Raw genomic sequence first — 22902 nt, 5'->3', positions numbered from 1 at the left:
ACCGATCCCCCAAAACAATTCTTTCTAAACTCTTCCCCCTGACTCTTCCCCTCCAAAAACCCTTTTTACTCATCCAAAAGCCTCCTCCTACTGCTATGACCAAAAAAAGCAATCCTTCACTTTTCTATCCCTCCACTATTCTTTTTAATCAAAATAACAGACTAGTATGTTCACTTCTCTAATTCCATATTCAACTATACTAATTCACCACTAATCTTTTATGGGTTCTAGAGTAGCGTGCTACTCACCAACAAAGCATTTCAACACCTCATCAGGGTTACAAGCGCTATATAAATGCAAACCTTTTTTTTCCCTTCTATCCCTCCGCTATCCTTCTCACTCCAAATAACTGACTAATATCCACCACTCAAATTACTTTCATATTTCACCATACTAATTCACCACTAATCCTTTATGGGTTTCTGGAGTAGCGTGCTACTCGCCAAAAAAAGAGCTTCAACACCCCATCGGGGGTTAGACGCGCTATATAAATACAAACCTTTTTTCGTCTTCTATCCTTCTGCTATCCTTCCGAATCCAAATAACTGACTAACATATCCAACACTTAAAATGTACTTGTATGTTTCACTATACTAATGCAACACTAATCCTCTAGGGGTCCCGTAGTAGTGTGCTACTCGCTGAAAAAGTGTTTCGCTGCCTCGTCAGGGGTAGTAAACGCTATACAAATGCAATTACAATACACTTTCACCATGTTTTTGTAATGTTTGAGCTAGATCCAATTTGCGTTTTGGTAAAATCTGTACAATATGCAGCAGATAATAGATTATGTGGCAAATACGGCAAATCTTTAATAATGCAGAAAAAAGCTGGGGCTGCAGAATCGCATAATTCCAGTGGCCCTGCTTACAACGGCAAGAGTGAGCGTAGCAGAGCACTGAACTCATGAGTGCAATTATCCAGGCAGTGTCATTGCTTGCTGTAACTTGTGTGAAATTGTCATCTTAAGTGTCACACATTTGGCAGGTCAATGTCACTCACGTACACTGACACAATGGACATTTCACACATAAGCAACTTGAAAACTTGACACCTATGATGTAACAGTACTGGTCATACTTGTCATTAAAGAGCCCAGAGGCAACACCAGTTGCTCCATAGCGAGTCTGCAAATTATAATACGTTTTTTTCCTCATTTGTATGACTAGAAAATATCAAATTATTTTCTCCTTCTTTGCACGTTAATGGACCTATTAATTATCCAGGTGATATGATATATTGCTCTAATTTATGAAAAGCAAATTCAAAATGTTAATTAAAAAAAGCTCTTCACAAAGTACCTCCTCTAATTAAACTGGATGTTTGTGTGCCCAAATTAAGTTAAAATGTCGCCCCTTAAAATACAGGTTATTCGCAGTTATACTATCAAAATGGTCAATTGGTGCACCAAATAAGTAAAAAGGGAGGTCTCCTCTCAATCCGATCGGGGACGAGGAGAAAACAATAGTTACAAACGAACAAGTAGTCCCTAGCTGGCCTATAGTTTAGGCAGAGAAGGAGAATTTCCTCAGTTAAAGGGATGATGAGGTGGGGGGGGGGGGGGAAAGCCATTAGCCAATAGGTGCCATAACCACATGTAAAATAAATCACAATTATTGAGGGAAAATTCCAAAGACACAATTCAAAACACAAAATGTATGTAATTGTACAATTTTTAATTCACGGTATACAAAAATTAATATATAATGCCAGTTAAAAACAATATAAAAATGTACTTAGAAATGTACATGGGTGCAAAGAAATAACTTAAAAACACAAGAACACAAGTTGTCGACGCAGCGTTTCGGTATCTAGGATGTGACCTTCATCAGGACAGGGTTTCTTTAAAAATGGTATTCTTGGTGTATGCTTGAATATTAACACCGCTGAGATGGTTCAGTTAGATCTCTATGGAGGTTACCTTCATCAATTGGTAATTCTCTATGAGGGTACTCTAGCGTCCTTATTCAATTAGGAAGCGAAGTGGGAGAGTGCAGGTAGCCACCGTTTATTCATTGCTTACTGGTAGTTTCAAGACGTATGTATTTTGATATATTTCTTGTAATATTAGTCCAATCTATGCTGGCTCATCGCAGGGAACAAATTGCTGCGAGGGACTCTTTTGTCTCCACACTGGGTAAGTTACATCACCAGGCTTGCAAGTGTGCTGCGGCCTCCCTGCTACCTCGCGTCTCTCCGATCATGAAGGATGAAGGTCACATCCTAGATACCGAAACGCTGCGTCGACAACTTGTGTTCTTGTGTTTTTAAGTTATTTCTTTGCACCCATGTACATTTCTAAGTAAACTATAGGCCAGCTAGGGACTACTTGTTCGTTTGTAACAATTGGTGCACCAACACATCAATCTGTAGTAAATGCAGATGAAAGGAACCTGGACCGTTCAATCTCTCCGATTGAAGTTTAAATCGGTTGCAATCGGCTATGTTCTAAGGTCATATACCAGGAATATGTAGTGCTTCACGAGCAGATAAAACCTGGAACAAGATTATGATGGAGACGGTCCAAGACAGCAATCTCAAACAGTTCAGCACCATAATAGGCACAGAAGCAAGAAGCACGAAGCACATGGGAATATGCTCTCCGTCCTGTGTTTGGAGGACCGCTTGTATCCAATTTATACTTCAATCGGAGGGATTGAACGGTCCAGGTTCCGGTCCCCTGCATTTACTACAGATTGAATTTGGCCCCTTACTATGAGACTAATTTGATTTTGCCCTGAAGAAGTCCACTGTATTGGACGAAACGTGTTGGCTGGTCTACCCTACATGTTACTTGATATGTCTTTCCAATAAAAAAAGAGAGCTTGAAGAACAAACTTCGGATACAGATTTCGTAATCGTCATAACATTGATGTGTTGAACATTGTTAGTTCCAGTAGGACTGCACCTTGACAGTGGGTGCTAGACTGTGTGCGCACATTTTAGGATATAGTCCCTCTTCTTGATAATCTTGGGGATAATAGTTTAGGTGCTGATTGCTAAAGGGTTCCACTGTCAATATTCGTATGTTTATAATGTCAAAATGGGTATATTGAAATGATTTATTTCTGCCTGCTCGGGTCTCCAGAGCTCCCTGATGCATCTGTTCCTGTCCCCATAAAACTGTCTCTGCTCATCGTCCATTAGCAGTGACACAAGCACCCAGCGGCAGCACCCGGGTGCAGGGGACACTGGGGCCCGTGGGAGAACGAGGCAGGGGCCGAGGGAGGTGGTGCTGCTGGATATGGAAGGGGAGCACTGAGCGGGCAGCAGAGAGACGCTGTGTTTATCTGCAGGGCTCAGTATCTTTCACCGTTAGGGTGACCTGTCCCGTTTCAAGATGGCGCCGATAGAAGCTTTCATGCGCTGCATCTGATCCTAGAATCCTGTGGGCGGCCATCGTTAAACGGGAAACTGCGTTGAGTGTCAGTTACTGGTTCAGTCCGCTCTTCATCTCTACTCTCTTGTCTGGTCCACGTCTCTGGACCCTGCAGCTCCTGCGGTCAGTGCTTTGTTTCAGCCGGGGCTCAGTCCCCCGGCAGGTAGCGCTCACCTGCGTCATGTACCCTGCTTCTAAGCGCTTCTGTGTCCTCAGAGCTCCTCTGTCAAGTCTGTGTGGCCTCTGAGCTCGCCCCTCCCCCCATCGCTGTCCTGGACCAATCACGGGAGAGCCGGACCAGAATGGAGACAGTCCTGTCCTTCTCCGGCTTGTATTGATGCGATCTCCCGCTGGCTATCCTCTCAGACTGAGACTACAAAGAGTGTCGCATAAAGGTAATGGGGTTTTGTTCAAACTGATTATTGGAACAGACATTTTGCGTCCGTTGTAGTATTAGATTGTTAGGAATTCAAGCCGGAGCACTGTGACGGTTTCCATTCTGGCCCGGCGCTCGTGATAGGTTGAAAAGGCGAACAGCGGCGGAAAACGCCGTTACAGGCCAGCACAGAACAGTCTCCTTTCTGGTCCGCCACTCCCGTGATTAGCGTGGATGAAGGAGAATTCATTTTAGTCGGAACTGGTGACCCCATTAAAATAAGTATCGGGCATTTCTGAAGAAAACTGATGCCCCGACGGAGGTGTGGATAAGATTGCAAATTGTAGAATAGCACTGCTCAAAAGGGTAGTGGTACCCAAATGTGTGTATTTCTTTCAGAATATCCCGTTCTTGTGTCAGGGGAATATTTTCATGTACAGGAACTAGACTGATAAGGCTTGGAGAGGAGTTCGGGCCAGTTTGGGATACTATTCTGAAACCTTATTCCATGGGTAGACTAACAGTGCCTGACTTTTCAGATATATTTTCGAGTGTGACAGGCACATTATGCATCCTGCTGGTTTGGGAAAGCAGAGATTCGTTCATGTGCCCTGGTGGAGAGAGAACTGGCTTCTCTGTTGGAGTCACTGGGCGTACAATAGGTAAAGTTTTGTTGGCGATGAGATAAATAATTTCCCAATAGTTGAGTTGTGTGTCGACGGTCTTGAAGTGTCCCCCATGTTTGAACAAAGACACCCCCTCTACTTCGGAAACTTGAAATAACTCATTATTGGGGATTTTGACATTAAGGACAGGTTTTTATTGCTAGATCAGTTCAACATCAGAGGGGGGGTGAGAGACCCTGGATATTTTTCTAACCTGCCCTTGTTTTGCCAGCTTTCCCCATACAACCTGCAATGTATAAGGCTTTGGATAAGGCCATTATTATGAAAAAGCCAGACAAAATAGTTTCTGAACCTTATCATCCACTTTGTTTCATCTTACAAATGTAAGACATACCATATAAAATGCACGACACAGGCCTTTTAAAAGTACAAGAGAATCAGAAACATATTATAAAAGTTATATCAACACCAATTACGAAAAAGGAATTAATTTGGCGGTGGAGCTTGCCTGGCTCGAAGATGGTTGCCTTTTAGGTGTGCTCCTTTCACCCTTCACCTGTCCTTAATAATCCTTGTGCCTAATCCCAGAAATTCCCACCTGAATCATCCTATCAAACTCTGTGCTTTCAGATTCTTGGTCAAGAATAAAGTTTCAGGTGCCTGGAAGCGGCTAAGGAGTGACCTGTGGCCTGCATCGAGGCTGGGTCTCCACATCTGGAGGTGGCTGCCATGGACTGTGCTGCTGCCTGTTTCCCGTGGGCCTTTCTGTGGCCGGAGCTTAACTGGAGGAATCTTTTGGCATGGTCCAGAGAGGCCGTGCTGCTGGGGGGGCATTTGTGGGCTGGAGGACTGCAGCCGATGACCGGTGTGCAGTGAGGCGGGGATGCCGGGGGCTTGGCAGCACGAGGGACAAGGTTGCGGCCTAGTAACGACCCAGATTGGCAAAACAGAGGCTTTACATCATAGTGTGGAGTGTGGTGGACAGCTGCTGTATACTGCTAGTCCTTGCTGCGCCCCTTGGCCCTGTGAACCATCTGGCCACCAACTATGATCCCACCGACCCTGACTACTACTGTGACTGGCCATGCACTGTTGTCTCAGGATGTGGTGGTGACACGTTCCCCTGAACCTCATGGTGAGTATGGGCGTTTGATTCTCTGAGCGATGGAAGGGCACTGATGGGTGTTCCCCAGGCCTGACTGATCTTATGCGACGTCTCTTGCCCCTAGGCGTGCAGTGGCAGTGCGGCACTCGGCTACATCATTATTCAGTTGCCGGCTCACATACAGTCGCATATCCTGCAAAGGGGCCCCACTGGACCAAGGTGAGCGAGTGTCCGATAGCCACAATTTCTAATGAGGTACCATGTGACATCTGTGCTTTATGACTGGATGTGCAGGCCGAAGAGGTACCTATCATGGCTTGGCCATATCTATGCAATCAAAATAGTTGTCTTACCACAGTTTCTATATCTTTTTCAGGTACTCCCAATTGAAATAGACCGTGAGTGTTTTTTGACGCTCTGCTTTCTGGTGACCAGCTTTATCTGGCGTGATCGCAGAGCCTGACTCCCTTATAAAATATTGCACTTTCCCTCGTTCTATAGGGTGGCACAGCTAAGAGTGATATCCGAATGGTGTCTGAGACAATCGGATAAACACTGGCTACACATGGATCGGGCAGTGGTAGGCCACTATGTCTCAGACATTTTATGGAAACCGAAAGCAGACAACCCCCTAATGCATACCTACAAAAACGACTCTTAAAGGATGGGATGGCGTGAATCGCTCAGGTGCATGGGCTACATTCCACTCTCCATTCACTCAAATTTATTTTAACTCTGCTTTTCCTCCAGCACTTCACCGGGTTCTTTTGATATCTGGAAGGGGGAGGGAGAGAGAGAGAGGGTGACTTACCATTTCAACTTGTTCCATGGATGAGATATTCTCACCTTTGAAAATTGCCAACAAAACTTTGGCTTACAAATTCTGAGTAATACAAGGAGATACCATTACACTCAATGAAACATTAGGTACACCATCCAGACTGAAGAGCAGCCCCATTAGAGGCCTTTCTCCAATCGAGAAATTCTTAAGACAAGCGAGGGGGGCTAAAGGTATTATCTCCTTCCTCTTCTCGCTTTTAATTAATACCTCCCTCAAAATATGGCCATGGCATATAGATTTTTGAACCAATATGTTAAGGGATTCGATCTCCGACTAGCAATGGCAGAATCTATGGTGCAATATACCTAGGTTCAACCACTCTATGCGGATGAGAGATGCTCATTATAAAATGCTGTATGGTTGGATCTTTATCCCACAAACTCAAAAGAATGTTCCCCAATACCTCCGACTATGGCTTTTTCATAAGAGGCTATTCTGAGACAAACAGAAAGTTGCACACGATTCCTGTGTGTAGGAAAGTGGGTTTCTGTTGGAGTAACCCCCTCGCTTTTTGACAGATTTCTTATGCACTTTGACTGAGTGTGTCCTGGCTCCCTGCCAATCAGGTTATCAGGGCCTGTGTTCTTTAACTTATACCATTGTATACCACCTATAACATACGCCTGCAAAGATAGCCCAATGGGGGGGGACAGCAGGAACAAACTGCTTTAGATGTGGAAGCTCAGAGGCGGATCTAACTCATGTATTTGCAGTATGCCCACATCTGCAGCCACTTTTAAAGAACATACAGGGATTCCTAAACCAAGAATTAGGAATAAACATTCATTTTACCCCCCCAATAATTCTCCTGGGGATTAAGGAGGAGGAGAGACAACATCAGGATAGTTGGGAATCTTTTTTATTCTTAGCTATGGCAGTCATGAGACTCTGTATTGCCTCTGCATGGCTGGATCCATTACCACCATCATTTCATCTATGGTTGGCTAAATTATTATCAATATATAATCTGGAAACTGAGATATATGCAAGGAAAGGGAAAAAGGGAAGGAAAACTGGCAAACATATTTGGGATCCCATTACTCGTTGGAAAGAAGGGAATATGGTCTGAAAGGTTTGAAAATGTTTGAACAATATATACTTTGTTAAGAAGTTTATTACTACTGTTCAAGAATCGTTAAGAGATGTTGATCTCGACCCATTCTGGGGGGAAAAAGCTTGTAATTTAATTTTGTTTGTTTGGATCTTAATCATCACTGTATTTATCTGTCTATATGTATTACGGGATAAGTAATCTCTTTCTTTATATTCTCTCACACTAAATATTACTTGTTTCTGTTCGAATTCATATGCCATGTGTTATGTAAATATTGTCGTGCCCTGTATATATATGTAAAAAAGAGGGGAAAAAACTTTTCAATAAAAATATATAAAAAAAAAAAAACCTTATACCATTGTTTCCACAATTGGCACAACTCAGGCCTACCTGTAAGGGGTTCCTATGGTACAAGCGCCTGGTAGCCAGGCAAAGGCCCCTGAGGGCTGCAGCATTTATTATGCTGCCCTCAGGGACCTCTCAGCACAAACATGCACCACTGACATTCCAGCTTTCGTGTTGTGGTACAGTGAAAAGTGAAGATTCGACATGGTACACATCCCTCTGTGAATTGGTGGGTGGGAGGAGCACTCAGGGTTTTTTCAAAAGTTTAACAATAATACTGAAATGTTTTTGATATTTTTCTCTCAGCGTGCTGCGTGCTGCTAAGGTAGCACGTTTGTCTTATCCGTGCCTGCACTAGAAACTTACGACACTTAAGATAAGACACATCCCTCTGTGCCATGCCTGCCCAGCACTGCATGAGGCCAAGGTAACTCACCCTTAAGACAGGGTACATTATACCTCAGGTGAGGACCTATCTGCATGATCAGACAGGTCCCTCTAATATCAAAGACCATTCTTAGCTATTATAAGTGCCCAGTAAAGCCGTCCTGAGTATATGCTCTAGAAAATTGTCATTACGAGTCTCCTAGCACCATAATGGCTTTGGATCCTTGGATGTTTGGAATCAAACAGCTCAGAATAATTAACCTGAACTGATTCCCTTGGCAGATTTATTATTCCATGCACTCAAGGGTTACTTCTAGAGGAGACCCCTGAAGCAAATCGACCACTGGTTGGTTTCTGACTGGTAAACACCAGCTTGCCACCACAAGACAGTTTTCGGGACCCCTGGAGAAGAAGCCTTCACTCACATCGCCCAGAAACGAACAGACCACCCCCAGGTCAGTTAGAGCCATCTGTTGCAGGGGAGCTTCAAAGTCCTTGCCACCTTTGCATTGCCACCCCCAGCCTCTCCTGCTATCAGGAACAGCCTCCCCCTCCCCCATCTCACCACCTTTTTAGGCAGGAAGACAGGGGGGAAAGTTTACCAAGCTCAGGAGGTGTGGCGCTTCTGCCAGTACCAATCCCAGGTGGGAGAGGCGTGCTGAAGCCCACTTCTCAGTGCCCATCATCTTGCTGATGGGGGGCATCCCCCAATCAGGATCAGGGATTGTGCCCACGTGAGGTGAGCACACTAAGGGTGTAATCTCCCTAAGGAAAGTAGCCCATTGGCTACTTCCTCGACCCCTAAAAGGCCCCTTAATTACAATTTTAAGGGGCAGCCCTAAACCCAGAATTTTGTTCTTTGACGACTTAAGAAGATTGGAATCTTGAAGATGTTGCAGTAGTGAAGACTCCAGGCCCAACTGACTTGGCCACAGCCCTACCGGCCTGCCTGCAGCTCTGAAGAAAACATCAGCTCCAAAAAGGATCAACAACTCCAGATTTGGTGAGGATTGATCCCCCACTTCAATATAGACTCGAGACTCTCAAAGACAGCGGCCCTGTCAACAAAAGAATATCCTGCAGAAACAAGAAACCCAGCTCTAGGACTTTCCTCTGCACCCGTATTCCACAACCCTTGTCCCGAGGGTCCACCAGTCCTGTAGTGGATCCCCAATGGTTCTGATTTCCAGCCCATCAAGGGGTTTTACCTCCAAGGTTCCGTGTTGACGCCTCCAGCGTCTTCACAACGCCTCCCCCTTTCACTGAGGACCCCTTGGCCTCCTCGGTGTCCCTGCACAAACCCCACCCCCTGCTGCAGACACTGCTTCCGTAGTCCGGTGGAGCCCCATCTGTCTCATCTTGATCCCGGACGGAGGCCTGCTCCTGCCTTTGAAGTGACAGTAGGGGATATCTGCTGTGAGCTTACTTAAGAACTTTAGGCCTACTTTGTCGCTTCGAGGAGAGCTGTTTGAAAGTACACCATGCCCCGGTGCACCCCCCTCCTCACACACTTGTGAGGGAACACTTTGACTGGATAGCCTGGGCCCTGTGCTGAACACGGACGACACACAGCTCACTTGCTGGTGCTCTGGGTTTAGGCAACGCTGGAACCCATGCCATAAGCAAGCCCTGCATTTGGTACCAAAGTCGTGGCCTCCATTGTCTGGTCCTGGTGAACAGAGGGTGGGGCCCATCTGGCTCACCTCCACAGCTGCCTGGGCTGTGCTGCCACCCCTGCACCCCAAGATACTCAGCCAGGGGACAGCACATTGTTGTATGGCTGCAACAGGGAGCCCTGCTTTGGGCGCACGTTGATCCCGTTGACAACACCATGGGCAAGGACAAGGCGGCCTGCTCTCACGCTTCAAACACCAGTACCCAATATACTACGCTGCATTAGCTCACTCAAAGGATAATTCGACAAATAGGTGCCTTGGATGCTGGAGATCACCTAGAGGGGAACGCTGAGCCTTTTAGAGCTGAACTGTTTATTGCAATACGGGTCTCGTTCTGCTCTTGAGAACGAAATTGAAACAGTATCCATAGATGTGAATCTGCTTCTTTCCGGCCTCAGGAAAGTGGTGGACAAGGTTACAACTGCAGAAACCAACATCACAGAATTTCAGAGAGAGGTATCGGTATTCAAGAGGCAGACGGCCCAGATGGCGAGTGCAACAGCGGAGCTTGCGGGACAGGCAGATGATGCTGAGCGTCTCTCTCAGTCAGACCAACATCCGAGTCCTGGGATTCCCTATAAGAGTGGAAGGATGTCCAGCGAGCAATTCCTGGAAGACTAGGTGCGGACTGTGCTAAAACCCCAGGCTTGCTAGAATTGTTTGTCGTGGAGAGTATGCAAAGGGCTCAGGTTCCTCCCCCCTGGGTCATCATTGCCAAAATTCTTAATTATCGTGACAGGGACTGCATCCTCTATGTGGTGCAAGAGCAGACAGTTCCCCTCTCCAGTAGCAGCACAAATGTCATATACCCAGATACGTCCAGGAGAAGCGCTAATCATTCCTTGGAGTCAAGCAAAGATTATGCTCCCTGCAGCTGCTGTATAGCTTATGTATCTGAAGATGCTGAAAGTAATTTTTCAGAATAAAGCTACTTTTTTGATAGCCTCGAAGAAGTGTGGTAGTGGCTGGAACTTAAGGATGATGCCACAGGACCTTGCTCCGGAGGGGGCCAACAGTTATCCTGGGGGGCCTGCCCCGCTGAAATTCCTGCCAACACCGAACTGGTAGAGAGAATCCAAACTAATTTTCCTGGGGTCCTGGAGAGTGACCATCTGAGAGGATAGAACCATGCATCTGAACACTTGTATTGCTGTAGGTTGGGGCTGCTGGCTCCAGAGCCCTGAACCCTGCGACAGAAATTGTGCCTGACTTTTTGGCCACCTTGGAGCTGAAAATAGCTGAATACCAGTGAATATGCCTGAATCTAAGGAGGGTTTGTGTGTTGGCCAGTTGGATGTCTGCCGAGTGAGCACCGTTTTTTAGTTGCACACTAGTGGGCGGGTCTGACTGTATCTGTTATTGCTGCTTGTATAGAGTGGATGGGGTACCTGAGATACCCGGGACTTTGGGTCCTTTTGAGGTTGTCATTATTGCCATGTAGCCAGAGTACTTGACCTTGCCTGGTGTTGATGTAGCATTTGGAAGACATGCTTGTGAGGCTATTGATGGCAGCTGGCTGGTTGGGAACCTTGCTGGTTGAGGCAGTTAGCTGGTCCCTGTTGAATAGGCTGGGTAGCTGTGCTCCTCCTGGCACTTGCATCTGGTGGGCATTTGTAGTGAAATGTTTTTGGTTTTTTTTACTGGTAAGAGGGGGCATTGGTTTGTTAAGTTCATTTGTTTTAATTGTTCAACAGCTACTAGAGAAGACAGGGGTTCAGCGGCAGAGGGGGAGACACACATCTGCATAGACAATGATGCGGGGTAACGTCTGAGTTCTAATCTGGAACGTCAGAAGATTGGGCATGTATGTAAAAGATATAGAGTACTCACCTTCCTTAAACGCCACAAAATCCAGCATGCCTACAGGAAACACATCTGAATGATGCAAGTGTTGTGCAACTGGCCACGAAATGGCAGGGACAGATTTTTCACTCCTACTCGATTTACGTTAGGGTCACACTGATATGGGTGGCTCCTGGGGTCCCGTTCTCCCTCACCTACTTGGAGGCTGGTGTGAGGGGCTGGATGACATGGCCCTGACCATACTGACTACATATGCCCCAAAAACAGAAAGCCCAGGTTTCTTTCACACCATGCAAGACCTGCTGACACAGGACCTTGACGCGCCCTTGTTATGGATTGATAATTTCAAATTTTTATTAGATCCCAATCTTGATAGGATGCCGCTGAGAGTGAGCACATAGCCTATTATGATGACTGCACTCTAAGGGGGAATACAGTACATTGTATTGCAAGATGTATGGTGGGTGAAATACCCCACACAACATGTTTACGCGTGTCACTCATTAACATGCAAACAATCAGGGATTTGTGAAGCGTGCTACTTACCCGTGAGGGCCTCAAAGCGTAGGGGAAGAAGGTCGTGCAGCTTGATTTCAGCCAAAGAGTTAGGTCTTAGGCTCTTCCTGAAGATGTGCAGAGTGGGGGAATGTCTGTTGTTGAGCGGTAGCCCATTCAAGGTCTTTGCCGCGATGTAGGAGTAGGCTTCTCAACTGCTCTTGCTCTGCGGATGTGCAGGGTTTAGGCGATGCCGGTGGAACGGAGGTTTATCTTGGGTATGTGGAAGGAGACTTTTTCTTTGAGGTATTGGGGTCCGGTGTTGTAGAGGGATTTGTAGTCCTTAGTGAGTAGCTTGAAGGTTATTCTTTTCTTGACGGGGAGCCAGTGGAGGTCTCGTAGGTGCTGGGTGATTTGGTTGTGTCGTGGGATCCCAAAGACAAGTCTGGCTGCAGTGTTCTTGATGGTCTGGAGTTTTCAGAGCAGGGATTTGTTGATTCCGGCATAGAGGGTGTTTCCGTAGTCCAGTCTGCTGGTTATGAGTGCACGGGTAAGGGTCTTCTTAGCTTCGGGGGATCCATTCGAAGGTCTTGCGGAGGGTGCTGAAGCACGTGTAGGAGACGGCGTTTATAAGTCAGGTCATGGTGACTGAGGAGTCGAGTATGATGCTGAGGGTACGTGCATGGTCTGTGGGTGTGGTGGGGTTGCCCAGGGCAGTGGGCCACCATGTGTTATCCCAGGCAGGGTTGGTCCGGGGATGAAGACTTCTGTCTTCTCCGAGTTGAGTGGCAGACAGCTGCTGCTCATCCAGGATGCAACGCATTTCATTCCTTCCTAAAAGCTGAGCCTGTTGGTGTCATGTTCCTTCATGAGGGAGAGGATGAGCTGGGTGTCGTCGGCATAGGATACTATGCTCAGTCCATGCTGTCTGACAATGGCGGCGAGGGGGGCCATGTAGATGTTGAATAGCATGGGGCTGAGCGATGATCCTTGTGGTACTACGCAGCTGATCTCGGTGGGTTCAGAGAGGAAAGGCAGGAGTCTGATTCTTTGGGTTCGACCAGTGAGGAAGGAGCAGATCCAGTTGATGGCGGTTCCCCATATATCGGCATCATGGAACCTGGCAGTGAGAGTGCGTGGGAGACAGTGTTGAAGGCTGCAGAGAGGTCGAGTAAGATGATGGCTGCTGCATGGCCCTGGTCGAGGAGGGTGCATATGTCGTCTGTTGCAGCGTGGAGGGTGGTCTGAGTGCTGTGGTTGCTGCCAAAGCCTGATTGAGAAGCGACGAGAATGGAGTTGGCTTTGATGAAGTACATGAGCTGGATGTTGATGATCTTCTCTGTGACTTTAGCTGCGAAGGGGAGGAGAGATATGGGTCTGTAGTTTTTGAGGTCTGCCGGGTCTGCGGTGGGCTTCTTGAGGAGGGGCATGACTTCTGGGCGTTTCCAGTCATTGGGGACTGTGCCTGATTCGAAGGTAGTGTTGATGGTGTGTTGTAGCTTGGTGCTACGGCTTCAGCGGTTCTGAGGAAGATGTGCGACCAACAGGGGTTCATGTGGGCTCCTTAGTGAATGTTCTTCATGGTCGTGGCAAAAAAGAGTAGGCTAGACAGCCTACTGGTTGCTGGGTTCCCACGTCTAGAGGATTTTGAGGACACACATCTAGCTCATTTTCTATCTGATCCCTCTCCTGTCACTTGTAAGGTAGCCTGGAGGGTGCAGTGCAGGGTGCTAGGTCGTGGAGGATGCAGGTATACATCTGTGTGGACCCAGAGGGACAAGAGGCCTTGTCTCGTTTACTCACCGGTCACATTGAGTCGAACTGGGCCTCCACAACACTTGGATCCGTGGAATGGGAGGCCGTTAAAACAGTATTGAGGGGCACCTGCTGGGGTCTTACATATGGGGTGCGCCGTCAAGTACAGGTGGAGCTTTCTTATGGAAGAAGCTGAACTGGCACAGGCGCAGGCAGATGCACTGAGCTGTCGTGAATCACATAGGGGAAAACATGGTCTGCTTACGAATAGAAGACTTATGGGACAGGTTAGATAAATATATACTAAAACAGTACCGACATAGACTACACTGGGAGTAGGGGTTGACACGTCGGGTAGGATCTTGTCCTGGATCCTGCACAGGGAGAATGTCCCTGCACTTGTGAAACACTTGATGAAACCTGAGGTTGCTAGGGTCGGATATAATTCAGTCCTTCATACAGCATCTACAGTATGAAAACACTGCAAGACCCGGGCATCTACACACAACAATACACTCCATTTTTGGAGGGTCTAGAAATCCTAAAACTCAGCCCATTGAGGGCAGTAGCCCCAGATGCCTCCCTAAACTTGGAGGCGCTCAGGACTGCATTACACACTCCCATGGTCGAAGACACTGGGGAAGACATCTTCCAATCGCAATATCATCAGGCATTGTCAGTGACATTAACTCAGAGGTATACCTGGAGGCACGTTACTGTGGGGGGTGATCTGCATGCTCCTCAACTCGGGTGAATATGAGGCTGCCTGGGCTGCATACAAGCCCCTCACAAGAATCCATTTTTGATGTGAAGGTACTCTTTGGTGCTCAACTGACAGCTCACATGACCCATCTGGTGCATAAAGCCAAGCGTGGATTTCGAGTGGGATGTAACACTGAGATTAATCTGACACAATTCACCCATGTGCTCCATGAGGTACAGGGCCATGACGACGAGATGGCGCTTGTTGCTATCGCCTTGGAGAAGGCCTTTGACACAGTGTACTGGGCTACCTACTTGGGATATTGCGAGTCATGGGATGCTGTCCACAGTTTCGAGGATGGGTTTGCCTACTCTACACTGAGCCGAAAGCTAGAGTGCATGTGGGGCGAGGTCGCTCGGAGGCATGGACATTAGGATGTGGATGCAACAGGGTTGCCCACTTCTTACCCCTCCTGTTTGAGCTTGCGATAAAGCCTTTGGTGAAATGGACACACCGGGAGCTGCTGTTTAGGGCATATGCTCGTGAGACACCCTACACATTATTTTGCTCTAAGAAGATTATGCTCTGTTTTATCTGTCCTCCCCCTGCATTGCTGTGCTGATATTACTTCAGCTCTTAGATGGCCTCAGGAATTTTTCAGGCTTCGACTCAATCGTACCGAGTCCCCGCTGTTCCCACTCGCCTTCTTGGCTGTGATTCCACCTGAGCGACTGCCAAATATGGGCCTTCATTGGGAGAATTCTCAGTTCGGATAGCTGGTGATCAAAGTGGCACATACCGGGATACTGCCACTTAGTCTTAATGCCGACAGGGTTGTGAAGGGACTCAAGTTGTCTGTGGTCTTTTGGATCACATTGCCCCTCACATTTTACACCTCAACCCCAGTCTTGGTGGCCCCCCACAACCTTGGGGATTACAAACACAACCATTTCAGACGTCATTCTTTTAAGAACACCCGAATCAGCCTTCCTTTTTTGGGCAGGGCCGAGGAGACAAAACAAGAAGAATGAACAACCGGCTCTGCCCAGGCTCACAGTAGGGTCCACAGAGACCCCATGTACAATGGGATCTGACAATCGAGCAGCGAGTGACACGTAGCATGGCCAAGGATCCAGTGCCAATGACCAGCACTGTCCCAACATCATTGTGAATCTCAGCAGCAGACCTCTAACTCCTTTGGAATCACAAGTGGTGAACAAAAGACTTGGCTTTGTACCCCCACATTTGGGTGTTGACTTTACCACCCACAACCCAATTTTTACGCAAGATTAGATTGTACTTCTTCTTTAGAAAATAGGAAAAATATGAAGGACTAGGCACAGAGTTGAACACAGGACTACCCAACAGGTCCACCTTCAATCCATCGCTACACTTGCTTCCAACTGAAGTAGCCACCTTTGGGAAGGTAGTCTTGAAGGATTTTGAGAATCAGAAAACCAATGCCGGATTTCCCTTCATGAACATCACGAAAGAAGAACTTTGATGCCTACATGGACTATGGAGAGATGACCAAGTTATTGTGAAGCCAGAGGACAAAGATGGTGCCATTGTTTTCTTGGACTGCACACGATACCATGCAGAATGCATCCGCCAACTCTCAGAAAATAGACATTACACCAAACTCAGGGCAGACCCGACCCTCAAGCTACAGAAAAGAATTAAACGCCTAGCAGAACAGGGTGGAGGGTTGGATCACCAAAAAGGAATGTGACTTCCTTCAAATGAAAAATCCCAAACCACCATACTTTTATGTGCTTCCAAAATCCACAAGCCCTAGGGTGACCAGAATTTTAAATAAAAAAAATGGGGCATTTCACAAAAATAGAAGAAGGACTATAATTTTACATCAAGCGAGCGCACAGAATGACAGCGCTCCTCAGCAGGAACTTACAAAACAGGCAGTAAGGAAATACATAAGATGCAATTTTTAAACCCAGTAGCTTGCCTGTGAATTAAATTGCTTTCTTGGAACAACTGCTAACTAGCTCTGCCTTTTAAACATTAACCCCCCCCCCTCCCCCCCCCGTTTTTAGTTGACCCTCTTCAAAAACCGGGACATGAGCTGAATTTCTCAAAATCTGCCCGGACAGCTGGAGAAAAACGGGGACCGTCCTGGCAAATTCGGGACACCTGGTCATTCTAACAAGCCCACAAGACCACCACCGGGAAGACCCAGAGTCTCGGGGATTGAGTCTGTCTTTGAGCCTCTCTCGCAATTTGTGGATAGTTTTCTTCCACCGTATGTTGCGAAGATGGCATCTTACCTGCAAGACCCTAAGCACATGCTAAACGTCATCAAAGAGATGGCCTTAAACCTGATGTTCATTATCTTGCTTCATTTGATGTAGTCTCTCTATACAAATATTCCTCCGGATGATACCTTAACCACGATTAGGACACTCCTTGATTAGAGACCGTAAGATAAGATGACACCGACTGCATTGATTATGGAACTGGCGACACTAGCCATGAAATAACATTTCTTTCAATACCAGGAGTCCCTCTTTTGGCAAAAGTCCGGCAGTACCAAACATGGCGAATCTCTATATGCACAAGCTTGAAACCTCGCATATCTACCCTCTGGAGAACCCATACAAACATAACATCGCGGTATGGAAGAGGTACACATAGACGATATTCTGGTCATATGGAAGGGTGACACCCTCTCCATTGAGAGGTTTGCGGAATGGCTCAATACTAGAAATAACAACCTATGTTTCACGTATGAGTACAGGAAAACCAAACTACCCTTCCTGGATTTACTATTATATCCTAAAGACGAGGTTCTGTGCCCAGAACTGTATTGCAAACCTATGAAGAAAAACGCCCTGCTCGGTTATAACTGTTACCATCCACGTGCCCTCAGGAATAAGTTACCAATAGGACAGTTCTGAAGACTGAGAAGAAAATGTACTGAACTTACCAGGTATAAAGTACATGCAACTGCATTAAGAACCAACTTACTGCAAGCTGAGAAAATCTGAGAAAAGAGCTCACAATAAATAATACCAGGGAATCCATGCTAGAAACATATTCCAAACCACCTTCAGATCGCTTGGTATGTATGTCGACATACATACACTTATCAGACACAATCAAGTGATTGGAAAGAATTGGTACATTTTGGATGTAGGCAACAGGACACTACCAAAGCCACTTTTTGCCTTCAAGAGAAGGTAGAATATACAAAAATGGGTGTACACACCAGACCACTGTCGAACACTAAGAAACCGACACCACAACTTCTCTGGTCTCTCCCCTCCATCATAGGCCACTTTCCTTGTGGTTCCTGTGCAGTTTGATAAAAGTTAAAGTAAATAGAACCGTGCACTGCTATTCCTCGTATCACATGGGTAGTTAATAATTTTTTGGTGCTCTTAGGTATCGCCCATCACCCTCGGGGGAAAAACTTGAAATGAAAAACACTTGTGATCAATGGGTCATTGATGACATCCCTAAGGCACTCTGTCTGGTGTACTCCTCCAAATAATTCACATGAGAAGTGGGTGTTAGAGATTCAATCTGTATTTAATTTCTTTCCATACATAGTATTCATTAGTTTTTCAAACGTGATATTCCTTTCATATCAACATATTTAATCTCTGAGAAATATTCCAAGTTCAAAGATGCATTCCAAGTTCAAAAATGCAAATTATTGGACCCTGCTCCAATGCATTTCGGGCCACCGCCCTTCATCGGGGAGCATCTAAAAATGAAGACAGTAACGAATTGTAACATTTATCCACAAAAACTAGTGAAGTAAATAAGAATTCCTTAATCCCTCGGAAACACCTGTGTGTGTGTAAGAGCATCGGCTACTCTAATGTGGATGGTCCGTAACAAACGTGAACTACGATGAGATCCCTCTAGCTGTTTCATTAAATATTGTCGTGCACGCTAAGGATTTAAGTTCACAGGTCCGTATGGGGCCTCAATTCTGAATTACGTGCAAGTGTTAATTAAGTTCACAGCGCGCCTAGGGCGATGCTTAGCGTTCAGCTTTACTTACATTTCTCTGTGATTCGTGAAGTTCCGTGGCCGTGAACCGGCCAGGTTTAACCGGAAGGGTGTCCTCGGCATTTAAACCAGAAGCCGGGAAAAAGGCTTAGTCATGTAATGGAAGGTGGGAAGCTAAAAAACGGACTAGAGGGATCTCATCGTAGTTCACGTTTGTTACGGACCATCCACATTAGAGTAGCCGATGCTCTTACACACACACGGGTGTTTCCGAGGGATTAAGGAATTCTTATTTACTTCACTAGTTTTTGTGGATAAATGTTACAATTCGATATTGTCTTCATTTTTTTATTTGTTTTTATTGTTGCCATCACAGGTTGATCATCATCGATTAATCATCTAACCATTAAAGCAACTTTTCAAATTTTTTGTTTTTCTCCAAACTTTTAACTCACAACTATAAGGGTCATAACACATATTCCGTGGCATAGATCAAATACAGCATCTGCGTGAATAGAAGCATCACAAGGCAATTTATAACTTCTACGGCAAAGACATGCCCGCCAGTATTTTCAGTTCATAGGGCCCTGCGCAATCCGTCGTACCTAACGCCCTTCCCTTCACTCCTCCCCTCTACTCCATATCCTCATCCTCTCCTGAGCTGTCTAAGTCTTCGTCTTCAGGCAGTGGCTCACAGATATTCCCCCTATATGTATTCCAAGGTGCCCATATTTTGTTCCACTTACGTGGGTTAACCCTTTGTTGGTATATTGCCCTCTCTGTCATCATAAGCATGTCCATGTTTCTGCACCACTGAGCCAGGGTTGGGGTATCCTGCGCCCCCCAATTCTTCGCTATGTCTCATTTTGCTAGCATCATACCAATGATTACCCATCGCTTCCCATGCGGTGGCAGGTCGGTCAGGCCCCACACATTCAATAGGCAAACCCTAGGGTCAGGTGTGAACGATGTCTGTAAAGTCTGGCCGACCGTGCGTGCTACACGCCACCAGTAGTCTCGTATACTAGGACAGGCCCACAATGTATGGAACAGCGTACCCTCCTCCCCACAATTTATTAGGCAATACGGGTGTTCTGCCCTGTGGATTTTGTGTAGTGTCGTACGGGTGTAGTAGACCCTATGTATTACTTTAAATTGTACCAATCTAAATCGTGTGGATATACCCGCCTCCCTGGGCGATGCCAATGCTGCATTCCAGTTCGCCTCATCCAAGTCCCCGACCTCATCCTCCCAATGTTCTTTCAGCTTCACCAGCGGATCCGGTAGGTTGTTCAGCAATTTACGGTAGGTGAGGGAGGTAGCACTCGCCTCCATGTAGTCCGTAAGCAGTCTGTCCTCTAACGTGGCAGACTCCGGGACTGTCACCCCTGGCTCTAACACAGACATGAGTGCATGCCTAATTTGTACATATCGGTATGTTTCATTCACTCCCAGATCGTATTGTTCCCTCAGGGTCACGAAGGAGAGCACGCCATCCCTTGTCCACAGATCGCCCACCGTGGAGATTCCGATATTGTCCCATTGGTCAAATCCTTTGCAGCTGCGCAGATTACCGAGGACCTTAGCATCCCATAGTGGTGTAAGTTTGGTAATCACTCCCTCCCAGGCCAGTCGCCTCTGAGCTATATGCCATATTGACACAGTGTGTTTAGTCGAGCCTCCCAGCTTCTTCACCATTCCCTTATTGTAGAGTGGGGCCAGGAGGGTGTTCGTGCCCAGCTGGTGCCTATCCGCGAGGTATGCCGGGTCGTCCTGTGCACTATGAATCCATTGGTTGATCACCTTAAGGTGCACTGCCCAATAATACAATTCAAGGTTCGGGAGCGCTATCCCCCCGCTGTACCAGTCTCTAATCAATTTCAAATGTGCAACCCTGGCCGGCCTGTCTCCCCACAGCAGGCCTGATAACTGTGCCGACACTTGGCGGAAGAACGATAGTGGGACCATCGCCGGCGTGTTTTCCAAGACATATAGGAAGCGAGGCAGCACCATCATTTTGAAGAGCGCTGCTCTACCTAACAGTGTTAAAGGGAGGGTCTTCCAGTGGCGCACGTCTGCCTTCAACCTGTCCAGCAGTGGCTTAAGGTTAAGGTCCAGAAAGGCCGTATGTTCTCGTGTGATTTGAATCCCTAGGTATTTGAAGGAAAAGGGTTCTACGAGTAACGGGCAATCGTTAGTGAGGATCGGTGGATTGCCATGTACCATATAGAGTACTGATTTCGACCAATTAAGTTTATACCCTGACGCCGCACCATGCCTCTCACACAAGGCCAACAGGACCGGAATACCACTCGTGAGGTCTGTGAGGTAAATTAGCATGTCATCAGCATACAGGGAAACTCTATCCTCCCAGCCGCCTCCCCACCGTATGCCTTTCAGCAGCTGGGTGGTTCTGATAACCGTGGCCAGGGGTTCTAGCACTAAGGCGAATAACAGCGGCGAGAGCGGGCAGCCTTGTCTCGTGCCTCTCGCCAGCGGGAGCTCCCTCGAGATGTGGCCATTGGCCGTCACCCGCGCTACGGGGTTGGTGTACAGTAGTCTGACCCATGATATGAATTTCGGGCCAAAACCCATGTGTTCCAGAACCGCAAAGAGATAGCGCCATTCTACCATGTCAAACGCCATTTTGGCATATAACGATAGCACCGCTGCCGGTTCCGCTAGCAGTGGGGCGCGTGCTAGTACCCCGTGTAGTCTTCGCAAATTCAGCGCCGTACTCCGGTGTGGCATAAAGCCCGACTGGTCCGGATGGATCAGGTGCGCCAGATGAGGCAACAGTCTACTGGCCAGTAACTTTGCCAAAATTTTACTTTCGGCGTTAAGGAGGGAGATCGGGCGGTAAGATCCGCATTCTTCAGGGGGTTTGCCGGGCTTTGGTATTGCAATAATAGTGGCCGTGCGCTGGTCGGGCGGCAGATGCCCCCTCTCCTGGCACTCCTTATACATTTGGAGTAAGGGTGTAGATAGCGTCTCCGACATGATCTTGTACCATTCAATCGGCACTCCATTGGGGCCAAGCGCTTTTCCTGGGTGTAACGCCGCGATAGCTACTTGTATCTCCTCGGCTGTCAGGTCCGAGTCAAGCTCGTCCTGATTGTCCTGGTCCAGAGTACGGGTAGGTACTCCTATGAGAGATCCTTCCGCCATCTCCCGCGTGACCTCGAATTCAGGGGAATATACTGAATGGAAATGATCTGCCAGGATTTCCACTATTCGTGCCGGTCTGGTCTGAACCACACCTTCAGAGTCTTTCAGTTGCAGTATGACCCTCTGCCCTCCCCGTTTCTTTTCCAACCAGGCTAGGAGTTTACCTGCCTTATCGCCTACATCGTATATCCTGCTGTTTGTCGCTGCCATATTGTCCAGCACCTTGCGGCGCACATGGTCGGCATGACGCTGCTGACACAGCCGGAGCGCGTATTGTGTAACGCCAGTCGGGTCCCTCTCGTGTTCCTGTGTGGCCCTGTCAAGTTGCCCTTCCAGATCTAACAGTTCCTGACGCTGCGTGCGCTTACATTGTGAGATAACGGAAATGGCCTGCCCGCGAAGAACCGTCTTGTAGGCTTCCCACAAGGTTGTAGGGGATGCCACCGACCCTGCATTTTCGTTGAGGTAAGATCTCGTCCCTCTCTTTAATGCCTTGGCTACAACAGGCTCTCTGAGGTAGCCTGGGTAGATAGGGTAGATGTGTCTATGGGTCCGTTCATGGCTGAAAAGAGTCAATGTCAACGGGGAATGATCCGAGACCCCTCGCGGTCTAATTTGAGTTTCAGCGAAAGTGAGGAGGCCCCCCCCCTAGTGTGAGGAGGTAGTCGATCCTTGACAGGCTGTTATGGACCGCCGAACAGTATGTGTACTGTCGGTCCGCTGGGTGAGACTGCCTCCATATGTCTACTAAACCCTGTGCTTCCATGAATTCATGCAAGCGGGAAGGCCCCGGTGATTGTGTGCGCACAGGGAAGCGGTCTAAGGAGTTGTGTGCCACCGCATTAAAGTCACCCCCAACAATGAGATCTCCCTCTGGTAGGTCCAACAAAAATGTCCCCAGCTCTGGGAAAGCTACGGCATGCAGTGCCGGCAGAATATACACCGAGACCACGTTTAGCGGTTTCCCTTCCCACTGCCCATGTACCGCCGCGAAGCGTCCCTGTGTGTCAATGTTAGTGGATAGGGGTATGAACCTGGATGAACGGTGCATTAGTATCCCCGTACCCCGGGACCCCCTTGTAAACTCAGAGTGAACAATCATGCTGTAGCCTCTCCTATCTAGGGCCCGTGTCGCCGTGTCCGTTAGGTGCGTTTCCTGTAGTAGGACCAAGGCAGGATTCAACCTCTTTATGCTCTGTAATACTAACCCA

At 47.3% G+C, this 22902-nt stretch overlaps 1 pseudogene across 1 annotated transcript in view; it reads left to right on the top strand.

Moving 5' to 3' along the window:
- The first annotated feature begins 2897 nt into the window (after window positions 1-2897).
- LOC144828346 (uncharacterized) overlaps window positions 2898-22902 on the top strand; it is a 37633-nt pseudogene continuing 17628 nt past the window's right edge. Inside the window, exon 1 of the transcript XR_013610428.1 lies at window positions 2898-3774. The product of XR_013610428.1 is annotated as an uncharacterized LOC144828346 (transcript). The remainder of the gene's footprint in view (window positions 3775-22902) is intronic.

This window comes from Lissotriton helveticus, chromosome 4_1 (assembly GCF_964261635.1).
Source record: "Lissotriton helveticus chromosome 4_1, aLisHel1.1, whole genome shotgun sequence".
In the NCBI taxonomy this organism is placed as follows: Eukaryota; Metazoa; Chordata; class Amphibia; order Caudata; family Salamandridae; genus Lissotriton; species Lissotriton helveticus.
Note: the sequence above shows the minus strand (reverse complement) of the source record. Positions and strands in the feature narration are given on the sequence as shown.